Genomic DNA, 14,979 nt, shown 5'->3' on the forward strand with positions numbered 1-14,979 from the left:
CGAATGGTTTCCATCTTGAACGATGGGACCTTGAGAAATTTGTTTAAGATCTTGAGATCTAAGATTGGTCTGAACGTTCCCTCTTTTTTGGGAACTATGAACAGATTGGAGTAGAACCCCATCCCTTGTTCTCTTAATGGAACAGGATGAATCACTCCCATTTTTAACAGGTCTTCTACACAATGTAAGAACGCCTGTCTTTTTATGTGGTCTGAAGACAACTGAGACCTGTGGAACCTCCCCCTTGGGGGAAGTCCCTTGAATTCCAGAAGATAACCCTGGGAGACTATTTCTAGCGCCCAAGGATCCAGAACATCTCTTGCCCAAGCCTGAGCGAAGAGAGAGAGTCTGCCCCCCACCAGATCCGGTCCCGGATCGGGGGCCAATATTTCATGCTGTCTTGGTAGCAGTGACAGGTTTCTTGGCCTGCTTTCCCTTGTTCCAGCCTTGCATTGGTCTCCAAGCTGGCTTGGCTTGAGAAGTATTACCCTCTTGCTTAGAGGACGTAGCACTTTGGGCTGGTCCGTTTTTACGAAAGGGACGAAAATTAGGTCTATTTTTTGCCTTGAAAGGCCTATCCTGAGGAAGGGCGTGGCCCTTACCCCCAGTGATATCAGAGATAATCTCTTTCAAGTCAGGGCCAAACAGCGTTTTCCCCTTGAAAGGAATGTTTAGTAACTTGTTCTTGGAAGACGCATCAGCCGACCAAGATTTCAACCAAAGCGCTCTGCGCGCCACAATAGCAAACCCAGAATTCTTAGCCGCTAACCTAGCCACTTGCAAAGTGGCGTCTAGAGTGAAAGAATTAGCCAATTTGAGAGCATTGATTCTGTCCATAATCTCCTCATAAGGAGGAGAATCACTATCGAGCACCTTAATCAGTTCATCAAACCAGAAATATGCAGCTGTAGTGACAGGGACAATGCATGAAATGGGTTGTAGAAGGTAACCCTGCTGAACAAACATCTTTTTAAGCAAACCTTCTAATTTTTTATCCATAGGATCTTTGAAAGCACAACTATCCTCTATGGGTATAGTGGTGCGTTTGTTTAAAGTAGAAACCGCTCCCTCGACCTTGGGGACTGACTGCCATAAGTCCTTTCTAGGGTCGACCATAGGAAACAATTTTTTAAATATGGGGGGAGGGACGAAAGGAATACCGGGCCTTTCCCATTCTTTATTAACAATGTCCGCCACCCGCTTGGGTATAGGAAAAGCTTCTGGGAGCCCCGGCACCTCTAGGAACTTGTCCATTTTACATAGTTTCTCTGGAATGACCAACTTTTCACAATCATCCAGAGTGGATAATACCTCCTTAAGCAAAATGCGGAGATGTTCCAACTTAAATTTAAATGTAATCACATCAGATTCAGCCTGATGAGAAATGTTCCCTGAATCAGTAATTTCTCCCTCAGACAAAACCTCCCTGGCCCCCTCAGATTGGATTAGGGGCCCTTCAGAGATATTAATATCAGCGTCGTCATGCTCTTCAGTAACTAAAACAGAGCAGCCACGCTTACGCTGACAAGGGTTCATTTTGGCTAAAATGTTTTTGACAGAATTATCCATTACAGCCGTTAATTGTTGCATAGTAAGGAGTATTGGCGCGCTAGATGTACTAGGGGCCTCCTGAGTGGGCAAGACTCGTGTAGACGAAGGAGGGAATGATGCAGTACCATGCTTACTCCCCTCACTTGAGGAATCATCTTGGGCATCATTGTCATTATCACATAAATCACATTTATTTAAATGAATAGGAATTCTGGCTTCCCCACATTCAGAACACAGTCTATCTGGTAGTTCAGACATGTTAAACAGGCATAAACTTGATAAGAAAGTACAAAAAACGTTTTAAAATAAAACCGTTACTGTCACTTTAAATTTTAAACTGAACACACTTTGTTACTGCAATTGCGAAAAAACATGAAGGAATTGTACAAAAATCACCAAATTTTCACCACAGTGTCTTAAAGCCTTAAAAATATTGCACACCAAATTTGGAAGCTTTAACCCTTAAAATAACGGAACCGGAGCCGTTTTAAGCTTTAACCCCTTTACAGTCCCTGGTATCTGCTTTGCTGAGACCCAACCAAACCCAAAGGGGAATACGATACCAAATGACGCCTTCAGAAAGTCTTTTCTAAGTATCAGAGCTCCTCTCACATGCGACTGCATGCCATGCCTCTCAAAAACAAGTGCGCCACACCGGCGCGAAAATGAGACTCTGCTTATGCTTTGGGAAAGCCCCTAAGAAATAAGGTGTCTAATACAGTGCCTGCCGATATTATTATATCAAAATACCCAGATAAAATGATTCCTCAAGGCTAAATATGTGCTAATAATGAATCGATTTAGCCCAGAAAAGTCTACAGTCTAAATAAGCCCTTGTAAAGCCCTTATTTACGATCGTAATAAATATGGCTTACCGGATCCCATAGGGAAAATGACAGCTTCCAGCATTACATCGTCTTGTTAGAATGTGTCATACCTCAAGCAGCAAGAGACTGCACACTGTTCCCCCAACTGAAGTTAATTGCTCTCAACAGTCCTGTGTGGAACAGCCATGGATTTTAGTTACGGTTGCTAAAATCATTTTCCTCATACAAACAGAAATCTTCATCTCTTTTCTGTTTCTGAGTAAATAGTACATACCAGCACTATTTCAAAATAACAAACTCTTGATTGAATAATAAAAAACTACAGTTAAACACTAAAAAACTCTAAGCCATCTCCGTGGAGATGTTGCCTGTACAACGGCAAAGAGAATGACTGGGGTAGGCGGAGCCTAGGAGGGATCATGTGACCAGCTTTGCTGGGCTCTTTGCCATTTCCTGTTGGGGAAGAGAATATCCCACAAGTAAGGATGACGCCGTGGACCGGACACACCTATGTTGGAGAAATTAGGTTTATTTTTTGCCTTGAAAGGCCGATCCTGAGGAAGGGCGTGGCCCTTACCCCCAGTGATATCCGAGATAATCTCTTTCAAGTCAGGGCCAAACAGCGTTTTCCCCTTGAAAGGAATGTTAAGTAGCTTGTTCTTGGAAGACGCATCAGCCGACCAAGATTTCAACCAAAGCGCTCTGCGCGCCACAATAGCAAACCCAGAATTCTTAGCCGCTAACCTAGCCAATTGCAAAGTGGCGTCTAGGGTGAAAGAATTAGCCAATTTGAGAGCATTGATTCTGTCCTTAATCTCCTCATAAGGAGGAGAATCACTGTCGACCGCCTTTATCAGCTCATCGAACCAGAAACATGCGGCTGTAGCGACAGGGACAATGCATGAAATTGGTTGTAGAAGGTAACCCTGCTGAACAAACATCTTTTTAAGCAAACCTTCTAATTTTTTATCCATAGGATCTTTGAAAGCACAACTATCCTCTATGGGTATAGTGGTGCGTTTGTTTAAAGTGGAAACCGCTCCCTCGACCTTGGGGACTGTCTGCCATAAGTCCTTTCTGGGGTCGACCATAGGAAACAATTTTTTAAATATGGGGGGAGGGACGAAAGGAATACCGGGCCTTTCCCATTCTTTATTAACAATGTCCGCCACCCGCTTGGGTATAGGAAAAGCTTCTGGGAGCCCCGGCACCTCTAGGAACTTGTCCATTTTACATAGTTTCTCTGGGATGACCAACTTGTCACAATCATCCAGAGTGGATAATACCTCCTTAAGCAGAATGCGGAGATGTTCCAACTTAAATTTAAATGCAATCACATCAGGTTCAGCTTGTTGAGAAATGTTCCCTGAATCAGTAATTTCTCCCTCAGACAAAACCTCCCTGGCCCCATCAGACTGAGTTAGGGGCCCTTCAGAAATATTAATATCAGCATCGTCATGCTCTTCAGTATCTAAAACAGAGCAGTCGCGCTTACGCTGATAAGTGTTCATTTTGGCTAAAATGTTTTTGACAGAATTATCCATTACAGCCGTTAATTGTTGCATAGTAAGGAGTATTGGCGCGCTAGATGTACTAGGGGCCTCCTGAGTGGGCAAGACTCATGTAGACGAAGGAGGGAATGATGCAGTACCATGCTTACTCCCCTCACTTGAGGAATCATCTTGGGCATCATTGTCATTGTCACATAAATCACATTTATTTAAATGAATAGGAATTCTGGCTTCCCCACATTCAGAACACAGTCTATCTGGTAGTTCAGACATGTTAAACAGGCATAAACTTGATAACAAGTACAAAAAACGTTTTAAAATAAAACCGTTACTGTCACTTTAAATTTTAAACTGAACACACTTTATTACTGCAAATGCGAAAAAACATGAAGGAATTGTTCAAAATTTACCAAATTTTCACCACAGTGTCTTAAAGCCTTAAAAGTATTGCACACCAAATTTGGAAGCTTTAACCCTTAAAATAACGGAACCGGAGCCGTTTAGAACTTTAACCCCTTTACAGTCCCTGGTATCTGCTTTGCTGAGACCCAACCAAGCCCCAAGGGGAATACGATACCAAATGACGCCTTCAGAAAGTCTTTTCTAAGTATCCGAGCTCCTCTCACATGCGACTGCATGCCATGCCTCTCAAAAACAAGTGCGCAACACCGGCGCGAAAATGAGGCTCTGCCTATGCTTTGGGAAAGCCCCTAAAGAATAAGGTGTCTAAAACAGTGCCTGCCGATATTATTATATCAAAATACCCAGATAAAATGATTCCTCAAGGCTAAATATGTGTTAATAATCAATCGATTTAGCCCAAAAAAAGTCTACAGTCTTAATAAGCCCTTTTTGAAGCCCTTATTTACAATCGTAATAAACATGGCTTACCGGATCCCAGAGGGAAAATGACAGCTTCCAGCATTACAGCGTCTTGTTAGAATGTGTCATACCTCAAGCAGCAAGAGACTGCTCACTGTTCCCCCAACTGAAGTTAATTGCTCTCAACAGTCCTGTGTGGAACAGCCATGGATTTTAGTGACGGTTGCTAAAATCATTTTCCTCATACAAACAGAAATCTTCATCTCTTTTCTGTTTCTGAGTAAATAGTACATACCAGCACTATTTCAAAATAACAAACTCTTGATTGAATAATAAAAACTACAGTTAAACACTAAAAAACTCTAAGCCATCTCCGTGGAGATGTTGCCTGTACAACGGCAAAGAGAATGACTGGGGTAGGCGGAGCCTAGGAGGGATCATGTGACCAGCTTTGCTGGGCTCTTTGCCATTTCCTGTTGGGGAAGAGAATATCCCACAAGTAAGGATGACGCCGTGGACCGGACACACCTATGTTGGAGAAATATGCTTTTTACATTGCAAGGCCCTTTCAGTACAAGAGGTACACAACGTAAGAGGGGGTTCCACAATGGCTTCTAAACACATAGAGCAATTAGTATCCTCAATGTCAGACATGTTGAACAGACTAGCAATAACCACAATAGTCGTTAAACACTTTATTTATTGATTTTAGCAATTTTTTTAAAAACGTGTACTGCGCCTTTAAGTAATAAAAAAGCGCACAATTTTTCCAAAACTGCCTAAAAACGTTAATTAAGATTAACTACACATAATCAATAGTGCCAAAAATTATTGCACCCCAAGAGCAAGGGGAGAAATTAACCTCTAAAAGATATTTATAGACAAAAATATGTTTGATTTGAAAAAAATAACCCCTGCACCTTGCCACAGCTCTGCTGTGGCGCCTACCTGCCCCCAGGGTACTGCAAAATGATTCGACAACGATCTGGATAACAGAACACCAGTTTAGGCCCAACCGGAGCTAATGCCTGCTGCCTTCTCAGCCAGAGTAAAGTGCGCGTCTGAGCGTGCGAAAATAGGCCCCGCCCATAATGGACGAGAATCGCATAAGACTGTACAACCGCATGGGAAGCGGTTTAGTAATAAAGCCATGTGGATTTTGTTTACCCCTAAGCACAACACAAATATACAGCCATACTGATTATTTGATCTCACAAATAAAAACCGTTAAGCTGCCTCTCCCAGTGTCCCTTTATATTGCTGCTTTTAAGCCCTTTATAAATGCTTAGCCCAGTACTATGTCAACAAAATAAAATAAACACAGGTTTTTTCAGTAATGCCCTTTGTTTACAGGTCTACTGCTTACCCCTTCCCTTGCAGGGAAAAAATGTCAGCCAGTTCTGATATACAAAGTCTCCTCAGAAATAAAGGACTGCACATACCTCAATGCTGCTTGTAGCATGAAACCGTTCTCCACACTGAATATTTCTCTTGTACTACCTTCAGAAGCTCTGTGGGAACCAATATGGATCTTAGTTACATCTGCCAAGATCATCAACCTCAGGGCAGAAATCTTCTCCATATCTCCCTGAGTAAAATAGTATTCACCGGTACCATTTAAAAAACATAATTTATGCTTACCTGATAAATTCCTTTCTTCTGTTGTGTGATCAGTCCACGGGTCATCATTACTTCTGGGATATTATCTGCTCCCCTACAGGAAGTGCAAGAGGATTCACCCAGCAGAGTTGCTATATAGCTCCTCCCCTCTACGTCACCTCCAGTCATTCGACCAAAGACCAACGAGAAAGGAGAAGCCAAGGGTGTAGTGGTGACTGAATTATAATTTAAAAAATATTTACCTGCCTTAAAAAAACAGGGCGGGCCGTGGACTGATCACACAACAGAAGAAAGGAATTTATCAGGTAAGCATAAATTATGTTTTCTTCTGTTATGTGTGATCAGTCCACGGGTCATCATTACTTCTGGGATACCAATACCAAAGCAAAAGTACACGGATGACGGGAGGGATAGGCAGGCTCATTATACAGAAGGAACCACTGCCTGAAGAACCTTTCTCCCAAAAATAGCCTCCGAAGAAGCAAAAGTGTCAAATTTGTAAAATTTGGAAAAAGTATGAAGCGAAGACCAAGTTGCAGCCTTGCAAATCTGTTCAACAGAGGCCTCATTCTTAAAGGCCCAAGTGGAAGCCACAGCTCTAGTGGAATGAGCTGTAATTCTTTCAGGAGGCTGCTGTCCAGCAGTCTCATAGGCTAAACGTATTATGCTACGAAGCCAAAAAGAGAGAGAGGTAGCAGAAGCTTTTTGACCTCTCCTCTGTCCAGAATAAACGACAAACAAGGAAGAAGTTTGGCGAAAATCTTTAGTTGCCTGCAAGTAGAACTTGAGGGCACGAACTACATCCAGATTGTGTAGAAGACGTTCCTTCTTTGAAGAAGGATTTGGACACAAGGATGGAACAACAATCTCTTGATTGATATTCCTGTTAGAGACAACCTTAGGTAAGAACCCAGGTTTAGTACGCAGAACTACCTTGTCTGAGTGAAAGATCAGATAAGGAGAATCACAATGTAGGGCTGATAACTCAGAGACTCTTCGAGCCGAGGAAATAGCCATTAAAAATAGAACTTTCCAAGATAACAATTTTATATCAATGGAATGAAGGGGTTCAAACGGAACACCCTGTAAAACGTTAAGAACTAAGTTTAAACTCCATGGCGGAGCAAACAGTTTTAAACACAGGCTTGATCCTAGCTAAAGCCTGACAAAAGGCCTGGATGTCTGAATTTTCTGACAGACGCCTGTGCAACAAGATGGACAGAGCTGAGATCTGTCCCCTTAATGAGCTAGCCGATAAACCCTTTTCTAAACCTTCTTGTAGAAAAGACAATATCCTAGGAATCCTAACCTTACTCCAGGAGTAATCTTTGGATTCACACCAGTATAGGTATTTACGCCATATTTTATGGTAAATCTTTCTGGTAACAGGCTTCCTAGCCTGTATCAGGGTATCAATAACCGACTCAGAAAAACCACGTTTTGATAAAATCAAGCGTTCAATTTCCAAGCAGTCAGCTTCAGAGAAGTTAGACTTTGATGTTCGAATGGACCCTGAATCAGAAGGTCCTGTCTTAGAGGTAGAGACCAAGGCGGACAGGATGACATGTCCACTAGATCTGCATACCAAGTCCTGCGCGGCCATGCAGGCGCTATTAGAATCACTGATGCTCTCTCCTGTTTGATTTTGGCAATCAATCGAGGAAGCAGCGGGAAGGGTGGAAACACATAAGCCATCCTGAAGTTCCAAGGTGCTGTCAAAGCATCTATCAGAACCGCTCCCGGATCCCTGGATCTGGATCCGTAGCGAGGAAGTTTGGCGTTCTGGCGAGACGCCATGAGATCTATCTCTGGTTTGCCCCAACGTCGAAGTATTTGGGCAAAGACCTCCGGATGGAGTTCCCACTCCCCCGGATGAAGAGTCTGGCGACTCAAGAAATCCGCCTCCCAGTTCTCCACTCCCGGGATGTGGATTGCTGATAGATGGCAAGAGTGAGACTCTGCCCAGCGAATTATCTTTGATACTTCTATCATTGCTAGGGAGCTTCTTGTCCCTCCCTGATGGTTGATGTAAGCTACAGTCGTGATGTTGTCCGACTGAAACCTGATGAACCCCCGAGTCTTTAACTGGGGCCAAGCTAGAAGGGCATTGAGAACTGCTCTCAATTCCAGAATGTTTATTGGCAGGAGACTTTCCTCCTGACTCCATTGTCCCTGAGCCTTCAGAGAATTCCAGACAGCGCCCCAACCTAGAAGGCTGGCGTCTGTTGTTACAATTGTCCAGTCCGGCCTGCTGAACGGCATCCCCCTGGACAGATGTGGCCGAGAAAGCCACCATAGAAGAGAGTTTCTGGTCTCTTGATCCAGATTCAGAGTGGGGGACAAATCTGAGTAATCCCCATTCCACTGACTCAGCATGCACAATTGCAGCGGTCTGAGATGTAGGCGTGCAAAGGGTACTATGTCCATTGCTGCTACCATTAAGCCGATCACCTCCATGCATTGAGCTACTGACGGAGTTGAATGGAAATGAAGGACACGGCATGCATTTAGAAGCTTTGTTAATCTGTCTTCTGTCAGATAAATCTTCATTTCTACAGAATCAGACAGAGCATACAAATCTTTAAACGATTCCCATTTACTTATGTTGTCAAATTTGTTTTGTTCTCATGGTATTCTTTACTGAAGAGATACTTAAGTAGGTGTCTGAGCACTACATGGCAGAAAAAAAGTGCTGCAATCTAGTGCTCTTGCAAATGTATACCATCCTTGCAAAACTGCTGCTATATAGGGCAGCAGACAAGTGTACTCTCCTGAGCTTACCCCCCCCCCTGATTTTCAACAAAGGATACCAAGAGAACACGTGATAACACAAGTGAATTGGAAAGTTGTTTAAAAATTATATGTGCTAAATAATGAAAGAACATTTTGGGGTTTCATGTCCCTTTAAGGAACTATTAAAGGGACAGTGTACCATAGAATTGTTATTGTTTTAAAATATAGATAATCCCTTTATTACCCATTCCCCAGTTTTGCATAACCAACACAGTTATATTAATGTACTTTTTACCTTTGTGATTACCTTGTATCTAGGAACCTTCTTCCAGCCCCTGATCACATGACTGACTGTTTAATATCTATTGTCTTGCATTTAGCATTGTTTGTGCTAGATCTTAAATAACCCCCTTTGCCTGATCACAGTGTTATCTATATGGCCCATGTGTACTTTCTGTCTCTTTGTGTTGTAAAGAGATTTAAAAAGCCTGTGATAAGAGGCAGCCCTCAAAGGCTTAGCAATTAGCATATGAGTCTGTCTATGTTTAGTTTAAACTAAGAATACCAAGAGAAAAAACAGAATTTATGTTTACCTGATAAATTACTTTCTCCAACGGTGTGTCCGGTCCACGGCGTCATCCTTACTTGTGGGATATTCTCTTCCCCAACAGGAAATGGCAAAGAGCCCAGCAAAGCTGGTCACATGATCCCTCCTAGGCTCCGCCTTCCCCAGTCATTCGACCGACGTAAAGGAGGAATATTTGCATAGGAGAAATCATATGATACCGTGGTGACTGTAGTTAGAGAAAATAAATCATCAGACCTGATTAAAAAACCAGGGCGGGCCGTGGACCGGACACACCGTTGGAGAAAGTAATTTATCAGGTAAACATAAATTCTGTTTTCTCCAACATAGGTGTGTCCGGTCCACGGCGTCATCCTTACTTGTGGGAACCAATACCAAAGCTTTAGGACATGGATGATGGGAGGGAGCAAATCGGGTCACCTAGATGGAAGGCACCACGGTTTGCAAAACCTTTCTCCCAAAAATAGCCTCAGAAGAAGCAAAAGTATCAAATTTGTAAAATTTGGTAGAAGTGTGCAGTGAAGACCAAGTCGCTGCCTTACATATCTGATCAACAGAAGCCTCGTTCTTGAAGGCCCATGTGGAAGCCACAGCCCTAGTGGAATGAGCTGTGATTCTTTCAGGAGGCTGCCGTCCGGCAGTCTCATAAGCCAATCTGATGATGCTTTTAAGCCAAAAAGAGAGAGAGGTAGAAGTTGCTTTTTGACCTCTCCTTTTACCAGAATAAACAACAAACAAGGAAGATGTTTGTCTGAAATCCTTTGTAGCCTCTAAATAGAATTTTAGAGCACGAACTACATCCAAATTGTGCAACAAACGTTCCTTCTGTGAAACTGGATTCGGACACAAAGAAGGCACAACTATCTCCTGGTTAATATTTTTGTTAGAAACAACTTTCGGAAGAAAACCAGGTTTAGTACGCAAAACCACCTTATCTGCATGGAACACCAGATAAGGAGGAGAACACTGCAGAGCAGATAACTCTGAAACTCTTCTAGCAGAAGAAATTGCAACCAAAAACAAAACTTTCCAAGATAATAACTTAATATCTACGGAATGTAAGGGTTCAAACGGAACCCCTTGAAGAACTGAAAGAACTAAATTGAGACTCCAAGGAGGAGTCAAAGGTTTGTAAACAGGCTTGATTCTAACCAGAGCCTGAACAAAAGCCTGAACATCTGGCACAGCCGCCAGCTTCTTGTGAAGTAAAACAGATAAAGCAGAAATCTGTCCCTTCAAAGAACTTGCAGATAATCCTTTCTCCAAACCCTCTTGTAGAAAGGACAGAATCTTAGGAATTTTTACCCTGTTCCATGGGAATCCTTTCAATTCGCACCAACAGATATATTTCTTCCATACTTTATGGTAAATTTTTCTAGTTACAGGCTTTCTAGCCTGAATAAGAGTATCAATGACAGAATCTGAGAACCCACGCTTTGATAAAATCAAGCGTTCAATCTCCAAGCAGTCAGTTGGAGTGATGCCAGATTCGGATGTTCGAACGGACCTTGAACAAGAAGGTCCCGTCTCAAAGGTAGCTTCCATGGTGGAGCCGATGACATATTCACCAGGTCTGCATACCAAGTTCTGCGTGGCCACGCAGGAGCTATCAAGATCACCGAAGCCCTCTCCTGATTGATCCTGGCTACCAGCCTGGGAATGAGAGGAAACGGTGGGAACACATAAGCTAGGTTGAAGGTCCAGGGCGCTACTAGTGCATCTACTAGAGTCGCCTTGGGATCCCTGGATCTGGACCCGTAGCAAGGAACCTTGAAGTTCTGACGAGACGCCATCAGATCCATGTCTGGAATGCCCCATAATTGAGTTATTTGGGCAAAGATTTCCGGATGGAGTTCCCACTCCCCCGGATGAAAAGTCTGACGACTCAGAAAATCTGCTTCCCAATTTTCCACTCCTGGGATGTGGATAGCAGACAAGTGGCAGGAGTGAAGCTCCGCCCAGTGAATTACTTTGGTCACTTCTTCCATCGCCAGGGAACTCCTTGTTCCCCCCTGATGGTTGATATATGCAACAGTCGTCATGTTGTCTGATTGAAACCTTATGAATTTGGCCTTTGCTAGTTGAGGCCAAGCCTTGAGAGCATTGAATATCGCTCTCAGTTCCAGAATGTTTATCGGGAGAAGAGATTCTTCCCGAGACCATAGACCCTGAGCCTTCAGGTGTTTCCAGACCGCGCCCCAGCCCACCAGGCTGGCGTCGGTCGTTACAATGACCCACTCTGGTCTTCTGAAGCTCATCCCTTGGGACAGGTTGTCCAGGGTCAGCCACCAACGGAGTGAATCTCTGGTCCTCTGATCTACTTGGATCGTCGGGGACAAATCTGTATAATCCCCATTCCACTGTCTGAGCATGCACAGTTGTAATGGTCTTAGATAAATTCGCGCAAAAGGAACTATGTCCATTGCCGCAACCATCAAACCTATTACTTCCATGCACTGCGCTATGGAAGGAAGAAGAACAGAATGAAGTACTTGACAAGAGCTTAGAAGTTTTGATTTTCTGGCTTCTGTCAGAAAAATCTTCATTTCCAAGGAGTCTATTATTGTTCCCAAGAAGGGAACTCTTGTTGACGGGAATAGAGAACTTTTTTCTACGTTCACTTTCCACCCGTGAGATCTGAGAAAGGCTAGGACAATGTCCGTATGAGCCTTTGCTTGTGGCAGAGACGACGCTTGAATCAGTATGTCGTCCAAGTAGGGTACTACTGCAATGCCCCTTGGCCTTAGCACCGCTAGAAGGGACCCTAGTACCTTTGTGAAAATTCTTGGAGCAGTGGCTAGTCCGAATGGAAGTGCCACAAACTGGTAATGCTTGTCCAGAAAGGCGAATCTTAGGAACCGATGATGTTCCTTGTGGATAGGAATATGTAGATACGCATCCTTTAAATCCACCGTGGTCATGAATTGACCTTCCTGGATGGGAGGAAGAATTGTCCGAATGGTTTCCATCTTGAACGATGGGACCTTGAGAAATTTGTTTAGGATCTTGAGATCCAAAATTGGCCTGAATGTTCCCTCTTTTTTGGGAACTATGAACAGATTGGAGTAAAACCCCATCCCTTGTTCTCCTAATGGAACAGGATGAATCACTCCCATTTTTAACAGGTCTTCTACACAATGTAAGAATGCCTGTCTTTTTATTTGGTCTGAAGACAATTGAGACCTGTGGAACCTTCCCCTTGGGGGTAGCTCCTTGAATTCCAGGAGATAACCTTGAGAAACTATTTCTAGCGCCCAAGGATCCTGAACATCTCTTGCCCAAGCCTGAGCGAAGAGAGAGAGTCTGCCCCCCACCAGATCCGGTCCCGGATCGGGGGCCAGCATCTCATGCTGTCTTGGTAGCGGTAGCGGGCTTCTTGGCCTGCTTACCTTTGTTCCAGCCTTGCATCGGTCTCCAGGCTGGCTTGGTTTGAGAAGAATTACCCTCTTGCTTAGAGGATGTAGAATTTGAGGCTGGTCCGTTTCTGCGAAAGGGACGAAAATTTGTTTTATTTTTAGCCTTAAAAGACCTATCCTGAGGAAGGGCGTGGCCCTTTCCCCCAGTGATGTCTGAAATAATCTCTTTCAAGTCAGGGCCAAACAGCGTTTTCCCCTTGAAAGGGATGTTAAGCAATCTGTTCTTGGAGGACACGTCCGCTGACCAAGACTTCAGCCAAAGCGCTCTGCGCGCCACAATAGCAAAACCTGAATTTTTCGCCGCTAATCTAGCTAATTGCAAAGTGGCGTCTAAGGTAAAAGAGTTAGCCAACTTAAGTGCTTGAACTCTGTCCATAACCTCCTCATAAGAGGATGCTTGATTGAGCGACTTTTCTAGTTCCTCGAACCAGAAACACGCTGCTGTAGTGACAGGAACAATGCATGAAATTGGTTGTAGAAGGTAACCTTGCTGAACCAACATCTTTTTAAGCAAACCTTCTAATTTTTTATCCATAGGATCTTTGAAAGCACCACTATCTTCTATAGGGATAGTGGTGCGTTTGTTTAGAGTAGAAACCGCCCCCTCGACCTTGGGGACTGTCTGCCATAAGTCCTTCCTGGGGTCGACCATAGGAAATAATTTCTTAAATATAGGGGGAGGGACAAAAGGTATGCCGGGCCTTTCCCATTCTTTATTTACAATGTCCGCCACCCGCTTGGGTATAGGAAAAGCTTCGGGGGGCACCGGGACCTCTAGGAACCTGTCCATCTTACATAATTTCTCTGGAATGACCAAATTGTCACAATCGTCCAGAGTAGATAACACCTCCTTAAGCAGAGCGCGGAGATGTTCCAATTTAAATTTAAATGTAATAACGTCAGGTTCAGCTTGTTGAGAAATTTTTCCTGAATCTGAAATTTCTCCCTCAGACAAAACCTCCCTAGCCCCTTCAGACTGGTGTAAGGGCATGACAGAACCATTATCATCAGCGTCCTCATGCTCTTCAGTATCTAAAACAGAGCAGTCGCGCTTTCGCTGATAAGTGGGCATTTTGGCTAAAATGTTTTTAATAGAATTATCCATTACAGCCGTTAATTGTTGCATAGTAAGGAGGATTGGCGCACTAGATGCACTAGGGACCTCCTGAGTGGGCAAGACTGGTGTAGACATAGGAGATGATGCAGTACCATGCTTACTCCCCTCACTTAAGGAATCATTTTGGGCAACATTATTATCAGTGGCATCATTGTCCCTACTTTGTTTGTCACATTCATCACATATATTTAAATGGAGAGGAACCTTGGCTTCCGAACATACAGAACATCGTCTATCTGATAGTTCAGACATGTTAATAGGCATAAACTTGATAACAAAGCACAAAAAACGTTTTAAAATAAAACCGTTACTGTCTCTTTAAATTTTAAACTGAACACACTTTTTTACTGAATATACGCAAAAGTATGAAGGAAATGTTCAAAATTCACCAAAAGCCTTAAAAGTATTGCACACCAAATTTGAAAGCTTTAACTCTTAAAATAACGGAACCGGAGCCGTTTTTACATTTAACCCCTATACAGTCCCTGGTATCTGCTTTGCTGAGACCCAACCAAGCCCAGAGGGGAATACGATACCAAATGACGCCTTCAATAAGCTTTTTCAGTGGACCTGAGCTCCTCACACATGCATCTGCATGCCTTGCTTCTCAAAAACAACTGCGCATTAGTGGCGCGAAAATGAGGCTCTGCCTATGACTAGAAAAGGCCCCCAGTGAAAAAGGTGTCCAATACAGTGCCTGCCGTTTTTTTAACAAAATTCCCAAGATTAAAATAACTCTCCCAAGTTATAAACCATTAAATATGCTTATAAAATAATCATTTTGGCCCAGAAAAAT

The 14,979-nt window shown here is 43.3% G+C and overlaps 1 protein-coding gene across 1 annotated transcript in view; it reads right to left on the minus strand.

Annotated features, from left to right (window-relative positions):
• The window catches only part of SLC31A1 (solute carrier family 31 member 1), a 72,754-nt gene that overhangs the window by 16,844 nt on the left and 40,931 nt on the right, over positions 1 to 14,979 (minus strand). The window lies entirely within an intron of this gene.

The sequence above is a fragment of the Bombina bombina genome, chromosome 12 (genome assembly GCF_027579735.1).
Source record: "Bombina bombina isolate aBomBom1 chromosome 12, aBomBom1.pri, whole genome shotgun sequence".
In the NCBI taxonomy this organism is placed as follows: Eukaryota; Metazoa; Chordata; class Amphibia; order Anura; family Bombinatoridae; genus Bombina; species Bombina bombina.